The sequence below is a fragment of the Anser brachyrhynchus genome (assembly GCF_964034855.1).
Source record: "Anser brachyrhynchus genome assembly, chromosome: 2".
NCBI classification, from domain to species: Eukaryota; Metazoa; Chordata; class Aves; order Anseriformes; family Anatidae; genus Anser; species Anser brachyrhynchus.
The window spans coordinates 82,471,834-82,485,337 of NC_137695.1; positions in this window are offsets into that span (position 1 = coordinate 82,471,834).

Genomic DNA, 13,504 nt, shown 5'->3' on the forward strand with positions numbered 1-13,504 from the left:
AGTCTCACGGTCCGCTTGTCATTATTTTTGGTGGATTTGGTGCACATTTTGTTTCCTTTTCGTGTACTTCCCCCTCTGCTTCATAGACAAGAATATTTCAAACCGCCTTTCGTACGGCTGCCTTCATGTCTCCATACATCGACTTGTGTCTGGGACTAAAATAGCCTTTCACCACACGTCACAACACCTGAAGCAACTTTTTTTTGAGGAGGGAAGCGTGGTGTGCCCACCCTCTGACACGGGGCAGAAGGACCAGGACTCAGCTCAGAAGCCCTGGGTTGATGCCTTCCCCCACAAGCCAATAGCAAAGCTTTTGTGGACTTCTCTCGGGCATTGGCAGGCTGGCTGTGCTCCTAGAAGCAGGGGGTGCAAGGCCTCAGCCCCATGAAGCATCAGCACCCGGTGCCCACCAGCTGTGCCCCAAGAGCCCAGGTCCCCTTTGGGCACCCGAAGGAAGAGGCCACACAGTCAACACGGGGCTTCCAGAAGGAAGGGTTCCACCTGGAGCAACGCCGTCTGCTGCCTGCTGAAGGCTGGTTTGGGAATAGCGCAATCAATGCATTCACATCTAATGGCACATCTCATTCCTGAACTGCTCCTGATGCCTTCGGACACTGCCCACATTGGCTGGGAAAGGAGATGCAAGTCCAGCTCCTCAGTATGTCTTCTGAACAGATTTTTGAAATGAGGAATAACTGATGTTCAAATTTATTGACTTTTTTATCACTAGGCAGAAACGTGTGAAAATTGTTATTACACGAAAACAGACATTTTTAGATTGCGTATGCTTGAGGGCAACAGCTGCTAGAGCTGTTGTATGTATTTGTTTCTATTGCAGTACAATAGATTATTAATAAATACCGCTGCCATCCGAGGAAAATGCCAAGTGCCCTGAGAGAGTGCAAGGAAATAACAAGGCAAAAAAAAGAATTTGCCTTTCAAAAACTAGAGGAGTAAATAGGAGTGTTCACATAGGACTTAGAACCTACTCCATCAACCAGACTGCCTGGTGTAGCCATCTAGAACCAAAAGCATTAACATTTATGGTACCAAACTAGTGGGAGGAGTGGGCTTTGCTCCTGAGATGCTGTATATTTCATTAGTTCATAAGGGAGCAAAAAGCTTGGATTTTGTACGTGTGCATGTGTGTGCGTAAGCATATGCCTGCATTTAGTGGGATACTGGTAACAATGCCAATCTTGATAAGTATTTTTTTAAAGGTCGCTCTGCACTCCTTGAGAAGCCACAAGGCAGCTCTCTATCACTCCATATTTGTTAGTAATCACGGCGAGAAAAGGTGAAGATTTCTGATATGAAAAACCCCTGAAGTCATATTTGTGCTGGATACATGAATCTAATGATTCCACCAAGTTGAGGAAATGAAAACATGAATGAGCAGTGTGGCTAATCACATCATCCAACGTTATGAACAAAAACAATAACAAGAAAGCTTTTTGCTGAATGAGCGAGAAATTGGACTCGGTGCAGGCTGAGGCTGGATTTGAAGTGCAATAATATACTCCAGAGCGAGTCTTTTCCCATTTTCTCTTTCTGTGTTGGCTCTGTTTCTGAATACAGTGTTACCCTTGCTTTTCATCTCCCCAGAGCAGTTCAACCTGTGATGGTCCAGCCACTCCCATCAGCAAGCACTGCTTATTCATCAAATCATTAATGGAAAAAAAACGCAAGTAGGCTCTAAGTGAAAAATAAGGAAAGCATTGGTTGACGTCACTGAACAAAGTGTTTGACCAGCTTTGTAAAGCATACATTAAAATAAAGATTGTGGTCTTGTTTTACCTACAGTCAACTTGGGGATTGTGAGATCTACTAGGAATGTGGTGGTGCATACGCAATAATGCCTGGACTTTGACTACATAGTGTTTTTTTTCCCAGTTTGACGTAGTAAGGACGTACTCCCCTGCTGGTGTGGGAGCCAACCCACTGCTCACTGTCACTCTCCCAGCTGCCAAACCCCATCCCACATCCACGAGTGACAGCAACTGCGTGGACCCCTGGCGCCGGGGGAGCACCCACGCTGGGGACAGGACTCATTGCAGCAGTGAGGGCAGGCCAAGAAAAAAGCAACTCTCTTTCCCAACTAGTTTTAAGAAAGAATGGAGAACTTCTTTTTTAGAAAAGCAATTATAAAAAGTTATTCATTTTTCATATGAAAACTCAAAACCCAACATGCTTGTTGGGAATGTAAAAAAAAAAAAAAAGGAAAAATCTGTTCATTCACTTTCAGAGGGTCTGTAAAAATTCCATGTTTTTATTTGCAATGTTTTATCAAATTTGATTTTGGTGCTTTGCAGTCTGTTTGCTTTTAAGTATAAAACAATTTGTTTTCTACTGACCACCAGTAAGCAAGCCAGCCAGCTCTGTCTCATGTTGTGGTGCTGGCCACGAGATGCTGGCAGCAACCTCTCCATTAACTCAAATAATTTGAGACTTGCATCTCTACAGCATGGCCGCATGTCCCCAACTCCTCGATTATTACTCCTTGATTACGGGCACATGTAAACCAAGCTGGGGCTGATATCTCACCAGAGTGGAGAAGCAGGACCATTCCAATGGCACCCAATCTGAATACGATTTATTATAACGAAGAGCAAGTTAGAAGCTGACTTAATGCCTTCGGAAAAAATCTCCTTTTGAAGTGCATTTTCATATTGTGAGACACGCAAGGAAAGGGTGGGGCTGGCTGTTGCAGGCGTGGGACGAGGATGCAGCTGGTGACAAGGTGGGACTGGGGGCTGCCAGCTGGGTGCATGGGCTGCAGTGGGACCCTCTGGGGTCACTCTCTTGAGTCCTTTCCTCCAGCAAGAAAGAAGGGAGGTGGAGTGAATATCCAGGGATTTAGAGAGCACTGAGCCGTGGCTGGCATCTTGATCAATTCCTGGTAGATTTGGAGCTTGCCAAGGGTCTGAGGCTGGGTAACGCACCAACCGGTGGACTTCCCGGCACGTTGTGGGACCACTTCGAGTATTTTTGCTTTAACTAATCATTGCCTGCTTTCATACCAGCATAGGGTGAGTATTGTGCTTGGGCTCGTTTTTGTCTAGCTTCAAACCCACACCATTTCCTGGGTTCAAAAGATCAGCTTGGTTTTGTGCATTTTGTGTTTGAGGTTCCACTTCAAAGAAAATGAGTTGCAAGGAGTTCAATTAAATCAGAAAATGACTTGGGGAGGGAAGAGATCAGTGTGACAGAAGAATGAAAGATTCTGAAAGCTAAACACTCAACATTAAAAAAATCCACAAGATGTATATTACATAAGTATTGACCATTCCGTTCCCACTACCTACTACGATTTTCAATTAAACATAAAACCGTCTGGGCTTTCTATCTTTTTTATGGAAGCATCTTTGAGAAAAGCAATGCAAAGCAGGAATTTAAATGATAGAGATAAGGACTCAGAATGAAGGGAGCTTTGTGAATTTTCACATATAATGTAGATGCAGCTGACACTGACATTTCCCTGCCTTAAAGAAACTGGGAGGTTCTCTTCTTGTCTGTGGCCATTTTGGCACAGAAGTCACTTGTGGCACACACATCCCTTTGGAAGGAAATATTTCAGAGGACATAGGCATAGCATGCCCTGTACGATTTAAAACATGATTTTGTTTCATCCTATCTTAATTAGTGAGGGGTAAACCCTCAGCATGGACTTACTGAGCAGATGCTGATGAGATGCAGATGGTTGAGAGGAGGTGGTGGTGTTGATGGTCTAGCAGTTTGTGCTACCTTCTTTTTGATAGACAAAAGAGGAACTCACAGCCCCAAAGGAAAAATATATAGTGAGCAAGGAAGGTTATTACTTAACTTAAAGAAAAAAAAATCCACTTATTAATTGTTCATTCTTCAGCAGCAACAGAAACAACATGCCAGTATTGTTCTACTGAGTAGAGATCTGACTCTCTTCATTCACACCAGCACAATGCAAGAGGTTGGCTATTTTCTAGAGGGAGTGAATGTGCAACCCAAATGAATGTGCAGTGGTATTTCACTTCGAAAAGAAGCGAGTCAGCCCTATTAGGTGCACAGAAGAATGATTTAAAAAGAAACAAGTCTTTGTAAACACGGATTTCGGTGGGGGGCAAGAATGGAGAGTAGCAAGTACATCCAGTCAGAATTTCTCCTGCTATCAATTAGCAGTCTAGCAAGTACATAAATCAGCGAAGGCTTTCTGAGGGAGGGTTTTCAAAAACACAAAACATCTTCATCAGCTGCACCACAAAATGCAATTAAACTTCACTTTTGCTGCACAGAGCCAGGTGAGCCACTGGATCCTCGGTGGGTTCAAGCCAGTGAGCAGATCGCAGGGCGGCACACGCTGCTCGAGCAGGCCGGCTTGCCAGGTGCCTTTGTAAGTGATTCTTCCTCCAGTGGCACAATGCTTGCCAGGCCTTGTTTCCAAAGATGCTGAGAGCACACCATCATCGATAAAGAGCAAACAAACACCTAGGTGACGTGGGATAAAAGTACCAAATGTGATGACAAAAAAAAAAAAAAAGAGCCAAAAAGCCATCAAAAGTCACCAGGAAATTTCGTAATGCTGTGGCTACTTTGGAAAGAGAGACCTGGCTGCCTTTGGAAACGTCTCCCGGAGCAGCGAATATGCTAAATTATAGCAACAATATGTTGTTGGGCCTCCTCCTACCTTTCTCCAATCCAGATCACAGCAGCTTTTGATATTGGCGCATGAGGAAGATCAATCCAGGACCCTCTCACCAGTAGAATAACATTTGGGACTCCGTGAAGTTTGGGCAGAAAACCTTACAAAGCACACCAGAGCTGCTGCCAGGAAGAGCTGGGGAAGTCTGGGAAGCCTGTGTATAGAGGGTTTCCTATGGCCAGTGTTTGGTTTTAAGCTCACGTCACAGTGGCTGAAAGAAAGCACAACGCCAAGGGGGAGGTTTGCAAAGGTAGGAAGGGATGTTCTCAGTGGCAGCGGAGTGCTGCTTGCCTCTTCGTGACATGGAAAAACTCCCCTTCTAAAGCACACCGTCCACCTCGCTTTGTTTCCATTTCTCTCAGACAAGTTCTGAATACCCTCCGAATCCTGTCTGGCGGTTGATGCTGCCCCACGGTAACTTCTGATGAGTTAACAGCTGCAACGGCTGTGGACAGCTGATGCAGGCTGGATGGCCTATTTCATTAACTTTAGTACCAAGCTGATCTTTTCCAAGGGTGAAAAAAAAAAGAAAAGAAAGAAAGAAAGAAAGAGACCTCTGCATGCATGGCTACCCTTGGTTAGCATGAACAGGAAGGATACTCTGAAGGGTGACTTACTAGCATGGGCGAATGCTTCTCTTTAGAAGCAAAATAAAGTTTTTCACATTGCCAGTGATGCAAACTTAGCCACACACACTTCTACTGAAGGCTGTGCATGCTAGAAAACACCAAGAAATTCCCTCACCCACTTAGCATTACTCATTTGGTTGCATAATTTTTCTTTTTTTTGCTTTTTGCTGTGGATTGGGTCAAAAAATACATTGCCTGTTTAAAAAAAAAAAAAAAGCACAGAACTGCCCGTTGCGCTTGTTTATAGTAAATGCAATTCTGGCTGTGACTGAGCGGGAAGGTACCATGGGCTGCTGGGCAGAGCAAGAGGCTGGCCACAGATAGATGACTGGCTATCCTGCAGCACCACAGCCCCATGGTGGGTCAGCTCATCCCTCCTTATATCTGGATATCCAGACCTGCCAGACTTACAAAAGCCACCAAAATTTGTAGTGCTCCCTGGTTCTTACTCCTTGAAAAGCATACAAATAGCTGGCAATGTTCTCTGTGAAGAGTATATCATCAAAATTACTGTGTGTTTGAAAGCTTCTCTAACCCATTTCCTTCACAGATCCTTTTTTCCTTGCAGATATGAGAATTTGTGACAGCACAGTGGTATGAGAAGCAGAGAAGTGATGTGGTTGTCTTATGGAAGGCAAAACCCTGTTACATCTCTCTATTACTATGCTAGCCTTTCTGAGAGGCTGGTGCTGCCTCTGACTGCCTTGAAAAAAAAAAAAAGTAAGAAAGAAATGGCCACTTGGTGGCCTTAAACTGTTACTCAAAGCACCAACAGACGGATCCTGTTGTCACTGATCTCAGGAGGACTTTCCCCACTGGCTTTATGGGGGCAAAGCATCAGGGCAATGAGCAAACTGGTGCACAGAGACAGAGCCCCAGTCCTGTCTGTGCTGCTGTAATGCCCAAGAAGCTGCGAACCATGAGGTGTCCCTCCCCAGCTGCAAGGCAATGACTTTTGCAAAGACACAGTGAAAACTGCAGACAGCAGCCCTTGGAGGGGCACGGACTGACATCTATGCCTAGGGCATGCTTAGTAGCATCCCTACTGGCACACTGGTTCTCGAGTAATGGTAAATGCATAAAATCACCCCCGTGCTGGGGCTCCCGAGGCATCTTTCAGGTGAGGACTCCCCACGTGCTGTTACCTCCCAGCCTCTGTAGCCCTGAGGGAACCACATTGCCAGCAGCAGCCCCAGGATACAGTTTCAGTGAAGTTCTTTATCTGCCTAAACTCTGGCCTGAAACCTAGTGCAATATCTTTTTAATGCGTCTCAATAAGTTATAGAAAGCAGAGCCTGGATACTCTGGCAATCCTGCTTGGGGTGGGTGTGCATTTCCACACAGGACACAGCCAGATAAAGTCCTTCCTCTCTACTAAGGACTGGGAAACCTTCAAGGATGGTTGCTTAATCTGTGTAGTGACAAATACAGACCATAACTTACTGCTGGAGAAGCAGCAGTACAAGCTGACCTCATTAGGGGAAAAAAGAAAAAAAAGAAAAAAGGTCAGAATGGACTGGGAACTTGACAATTTCATTATTGTTGCCTGAGGCTCATTTGGGAACCTGTATTACAAGGACTGCTCCAGTTCTACTATGGCCCACATCTTTCCTCTTCTCTAAAAGGTCCCCTTGAGCCAGGTTCCCATAGTTTTGACGCTCAACAGAGCTTGAAAGGATCCCTTTGGGAATTCCCGATGTGACTTCACACTTTAAAATACTAACTCACAGAGACTGTGCAAGGAAGGTCTGTAAGGCTGGTGCCACTAAGCTGCACAAAGGAACCGATGTTGCATCTACAGAAAACAGAAATTTTCAGATCAGTGCACACTTAAATCAAGTCCTTCAGAGCTTAAGGTTGCTCATCTGCACCATCATCTTCCAGCTGTATTTTTGGCTTCCTTTCACCCCTCCATGCAGGCAAATTTTTTGAGTACTACATATCAGTATGAGAAATGGAAAGCTGGGGCTAGTTTTCCACTGCTTGGGAGAACAAGTATCAGCGTGGGCTTATGTAGTCTAGGTCTGCAAGTCCTACATTTTCTCAACCAATGCATATTTCTTCTGCTCACTGGAAGTATTGCAAAGGTGCCATAAACATTGCAATACCGAGTACGGTTCAGTAGCAGCCAGTTTGCCTATATGCTTTGGGCTAAAAGCATCAGTTTGATTAGTCGGCTTGTTTTCATCATTGTTTGGCACACTCAGGTACAGTAGTCTTTTTTTTTTTTAAGGGACCCTCCCCCACCCCCATTTTTCATTTGCATGCAGTATTTGCTACCTTTTCTCCCATTGCAGAAAATCTAGAACAAAACTCAATCATGCCCCATTATCTTTCTCAAGAAATTTACGCAGCTCCTGAAAGCTCCTCCAAGTTTTCCATCCAATTCCCACAGGTGCCGCTATTTGCTTGTACTGCTCTCCTCTTGTACTAAAGCAGCAGGAAACCAACAGACCAAAATCAAAGCCCTGCTTGGCTTCCCTCTGAAAACATTATTATGCTTTTCCCTTACCTTCATGAGCCAGGCCACCAGAAGCCTCATTAAGACCACATTATCTGTTACAACCGTTCACCTTCAGAGTCTTAACAGCCATGAACTGTGACTGTCCAAGACACCAATGACGACAGAAACTGAGAATTGTTGGTGCAAACTGGAAGAACTTAGGAAAAAAAGAAATTCAATGACAACCCAAAGTCAGACAACGACTGTGATCTTTTCCACTGCATTTTGTGTGCTTCTTTCAAAGGCAACTGCAGTGGACATCTGCTTAAGTCCAACAACTGTTCTGTGTGTTGTTCAAGCCAGCAGATGCCAGGAGGAGTTTAGGCACACCAAGTTGTTGGAAGCTCTTTCGAAACCTTAAGATTTAGATATACGTCTTCAGTGGGCTCATTAAAATAAATAATACCTCTCTAGGATGTGATCATTATAAAATCTCCCTACACCTATCACTGACAGGTGGAAGAGAAGGAATATCATAACAGAGGTTATCCTTTTTCTGGTTGCCACATCTTCCCTCTAGGAATAACTGCATCCGCGGGGCCTGATGAAAATCATGAAAATCCCCTGCAACATGAAGTTCCTGTTTCCTAAAGCTGCAACAGCATGAGACAGACCAAGAATATTGATCACCCTCCTTCGAAGTGTGGCAAAAAAGCAAACCTGCCCAAAGCACTGTTCGCTTCTGAGAACGTGCACTAAAGGCTTATTTTAGGATTGCACTTGATGTTTAAAGCTTCCCCTCCAGGTCTCCAGGCTAATCCACTCCCAGACAACACATTACCAATGCACAATAAGGCCCCAGTTGCCTGGGGTCTGGCTCGCGCAGTGCCCAAGCAAGCCATACTACGAGTCTGTGCCCAAGTCACCCTGAGGTGGGAAGGGCCCTCAGCTTACCCTGACCTGGCTCTGTTGCACTTGGGCTTTGCTGTGACCGAGCTAAGGAGCCCTCTGGGACGCCAGAGCATGCAGCGTGTCAACGTGTCGTGCGCTAGGATGCACAAGCAGGCACTCCTTGCTGTGCAGGTTTTATCCTAGATGATGGAGGAACAACCATATTGTCGTGGGTTAGTCAGGAGAAGGTGGCTGTTACGTGCAACCTCATGGCCAAGCATTTCCTTCAAGGGCCATTTCGGTGGCTTCTATTGAAGTAGGGTTTCTGGTGTCTCATCCTGTCCCTTCTCAAGCAAATGCACTCCTTAACCGCAACCTACTGCTAGCTACAGAAGCTCCTGATCACTTCAGCTGCAACAGCTTAAAATATCCACTGCCCCTTTGCTCTCCCTCTCCCCCCCAGTACGTACAGTGGTGGAAATTCTGTTGCTTGGTGGTTGATGGGACTTCATAAAACAAGAAATTAGAATACAGCTTAAAACAACTGCTAATGTCTTTCTGCCGTGGCCCACAAAGCATTCTTGTAACCAAAGCCACAAAAAAGGAGGTATTTTTAAATGAGCCGTGCGGATTGATTCATTGATTACCGTCTCTTCCTCCCCATTATTGTTTCCCATCAGAGCTGGCAAATTACGCTCAGAGAAATCACCAAACCGTGCTCCCCCTACACTTACCTAGGCTATTTCTGCAGCCCAGCCCTCACACAGGTTATTTTCAGCTAGGTAAATTGTCTGTTAGTTCCCGAAGCTCATATAATAGGGTGGTCAAATTAAAATCATGTAAAACGTGAGTTTGTTGAACGAAGGAGCAGCAGAGTTTGGGTACCATCTTCATTCAGTCTGGGAGGATGGGGGCGTGTAGAGGGACTAAGACAGCCCTCATCAGTGCTGGATGTAACCAGAGGCAGATGAAGGAGATGGTGGCCATCAATAAAGAGAGAGGCTTCAGATCTACTTTGGTTTGAAGTTCAAGGGAAATTTCCTTTTCCACTGAGGTGCCCACAGCAGGCGCTGCAAATTCCCCGACCCCTCTTGAAACTCGATGTGTTTCAAGGCACCAGTGCTCCCCAAACCCTTGAACCGAGGAACAGAGGGTCAATCCCTAGAAGCTGGCGTCCCCCCCGAAATGACCTGAGAAGCAGCGCTGACTGCATTTCACACAAGTGCAATACATTCAGAGAAAAACAGCTAAGTCAAGGGGGAGTCCCTTTCTCTGCTGCCTGGAGTTTCCAAGTTGTCTTTGGAAATGAATCAAATTCATGCCTTCCATGAAGCAGTCCAAAAGCAGCAGCTGCCGCCTGCCCAAGGAGACGCTATTTTTGTTCCTCCTCCAGCTCTCATCTGCCAGAACGGCTTTTATTAGACGTACTCTCCATATGCACTTTCTTTTCACAAAAAAGCACTAGGGGAAAATCAGGACACCACTTTTTCTAGCATATTAACCATATATACAGAGTATAGGAAATAGCAGAGATTCCCTTTCAATTTCCCCCCCCCCACCACCTGCAGACTCTTTCCTGAAGTGCATGGAACATCTCTCTCGGCACACGTATCACAGATCCTTCCCATATTACCTTCAGGTATTCCAGTGGTTTTGTTTTCTATCTGCTATTCCTCCTCCACTTGGCCCTATCATTCTTGACATCACAGGCATATTGCGTATTCCCACTATTTTATTTTTACCTGAGATTTTATGTTCAGCAGATGTGCCTGTAGGATGAATTCTGTCTAGAGCAGTCAGAATCACTCTGCAACTCTTCCTTTCCACTCCTTCTTCTGCGTAGAAATAACATCTGCATTTTACGCAATTCACGTTGAAATGCAGCAACCTGGGGAACAACACCTAGGGAGTCAGACCTTGATTTTTTTTCCTATTCCCAGCACCCAGCAGCACAGCACTTCCCATGCAGGTGGACTGAGGTGCAATAGTGAGGTGCTGAGAATTAGCAAGAAGCCACCACAGCTCCATGTCCTGCTTCAGAATCTCTCCTGCAAAGGTATTTCTACACCCCTCAGATCTAGAGCAGATACCGGGTTTAACAATGCACAACCAGCACTAATGCAGTGCTTCTCATCTGTGGTTTCACAGAGCTGTACCAGGAGAGCCCTGACGCTTCTTTCTCCCCCATTTTACTGGGGAAATGAAGCAAGTTGACTAGTCACACAGCAGACCATAAGAGATTTGGGAACAGAAACCCAAATGCTTCTCAGTCCTGTATTTTGTGGATTGAAGAAAGGTGGCAGTCTCTCAGTACGCCTTCTTGATAAGCTCACACTACAACATTTTTTAGGTGAAAAGGGACTATTGAACTTCTTAGCCTGTCTTACTGCATTTATGTGCCTATCAGGGCTGAATAATTTTAAGGAAGTACAGTCCATCTAGAAATAAGTTAGTTTTCACAAGACAAACATTTTGTCCAGTGCAATCAACTTCATGTAAGGTGACCAGCCTGCGGAAAATAAAGTCAACGCTAAACATGCTACAGGCTCACCCCTATTCCTTGCAAGAAAATACATGGTTAAGAAAACAAATGCGACATTTAAGATCCTTCTAGTCCTTCTTAAGTCCAGAGTCCACTTGCAATGCATCGGTGCCTGACTATAAAATACCTTGATGGCCTTTGTATCCTGCTGCACCTCCCAATACTCCTCCAAACTTATTATTGAGTATTTTTAGAGCCATACAGCCTTACACAGCCGAGAAAAGATAGACATCCTTACACAGCCTCCAAGACCTGCAGAAATGTAAATGGTTTTCAGTGTTCTCAAACAAGCAGCATTTTTTTCCTGGGGTAAATGGCAGCATCAGTCAGTAAAACCACAGCCACTTCTCTTGTATACAACGGAGGCACCTTCAGCATCTTGCAGACAGGCCCAGATGACAGGCTTCTGCAAAAATAAGGCCTTACTACTCAGATGGCACAAATCGTTGCATGGCATACCCTACCTTCCAGAGGGATAGAGATCTTTATCAAACTGAGTAAGAATCTTATTGTAAACCAGACGTTATAAAGTAAAGAAGCTAAGAACCGAAGAATCTCATCTCTAAAAGTTGAGGATTTGACCAAAGCTTGTACACCACCACCTCCCCCTCCCCTTTTATTTATTTTAAGATATCTGGGGATTATCTCAGCAGCTTTGCAGGTGAAATTATGTGCTGCACACTTAACTTACTTGCAAGATTTCCAGATGGCAACCATTGTGAAAATCTGCAGTGACCATGCATAAACCCAGCTATTATTCTGGCATCTTCAATGCATACTTTCTCTGAACACAGGGTAGAGCTTTCCCCTACTTACATGCTTTCAAAGTCCCATCTTGCCTTAAAAAGTGAGAAACAGTCAAAACACTAATCAATAACCTCCATGTGATGCTGGTCCATCAGTGAGGATTGCTTTTTGACAAAAGAATACAAGTTAAATGTGCTTAATTTTTCCAGTGACAGGTTCAACACAGCTGTGTCCTAGATCAGCGTTACTTCTCCAAAACACCCAGTGCTGTTTGGGAGCCACCGACAGCTTGTCACAAACAGGCAACAACATCTACAGGAAGTCATGGCAGGCTCAGCCAACACCACCACTGCATCAGGACAGATACACAAACAGCAGAATTATATTAACACGGTTAAATCAGCAACCTTTAACGTAAGCTCTTTTATTGATACACATTTACACAAGTAAATTGTTTGCAGGCCACACATTGACACTCACTTATCCTGGCTCAAGAGTTCTGGGATAAATACCAGTTAGTACCAAAAAACATCTTTAATGACAATAATAAAGGAGATGGGAGGAAGGGTGAGAAGAGATTCTTCAAGAAATTGTAACAAAAATCCCACCCCCTGTATCTGACAAATTAAATAAGAACTCACCTGCTTTCAGAGAAAGATGAGAGGGGGCTCTCAGAGGGCCTATTTGTAAATGCATCTGCCCAGAAGTAAAGCTGTACTTTGTTAATGCCTGTGCAAACGGATGACCAAGTGAATAAACAACCTAACAACACTTTACACTTAAAGCGGCGTGGATGTCTTGGTTCTGATCTCTGTTCATAGCTCAATGAATAATGAAGGGCACAAACCTGCACATTTATCATTGCCTCAACTAAAACAGAAAATAGGTGTAGGTCTGGCTGAAAATAACTTCTTTTTTTTTTTGAGATTTTTTATATTTTTATATTACAATTTAATATTTTTGAGACAAATGAAATTTACCCCCAGTTCACTGTAGATGCGTTTGGTTCCCATTTGAGCCTAGTCTTTCACAAGGACTGAGCTGCACAGCAGTTCAATGGCAAGAAGGCAATTGTTCCCGCTTCATTAGATGCCTACTCCTAAAAACTACACGGAAACTCCAGGAAGCCATCTTGCTACTCACAAGCTACTCACTTTCAATATAGCAGCAGTTTGAGTAATTCACTAAACCAACAGCAAAGCTAAGCCTATATGTGCTCAAACACATTTAAACAAAAGCCCGTTCCCTGGGTGAGGGCAGAACAACACTGGAGAGCTACTAAATGTAGCAATGAAACAGTCAAACATACAAGAGATGGAAAATGAGAGGGACCTTTAAAGTTCTACTGAGAACAAAGTGTGAAAATAGCTGTTTCTGTCCCATATTACGTCTCCAGGGGTTTCTACAGAAACGCTTTAAGGTGTAAGATCACCTTCCTCACACTGTCTACTTTCTAGAGACCATCATTTTCCCTCCGCTAATATGTTCATCCTGACATGATGTAAGGACTTTTTCCTAATTTACTCTTAGCCCGGTTCTGAGCACATCTAAGTACACATGGTGTTGCTCTCTAGTTT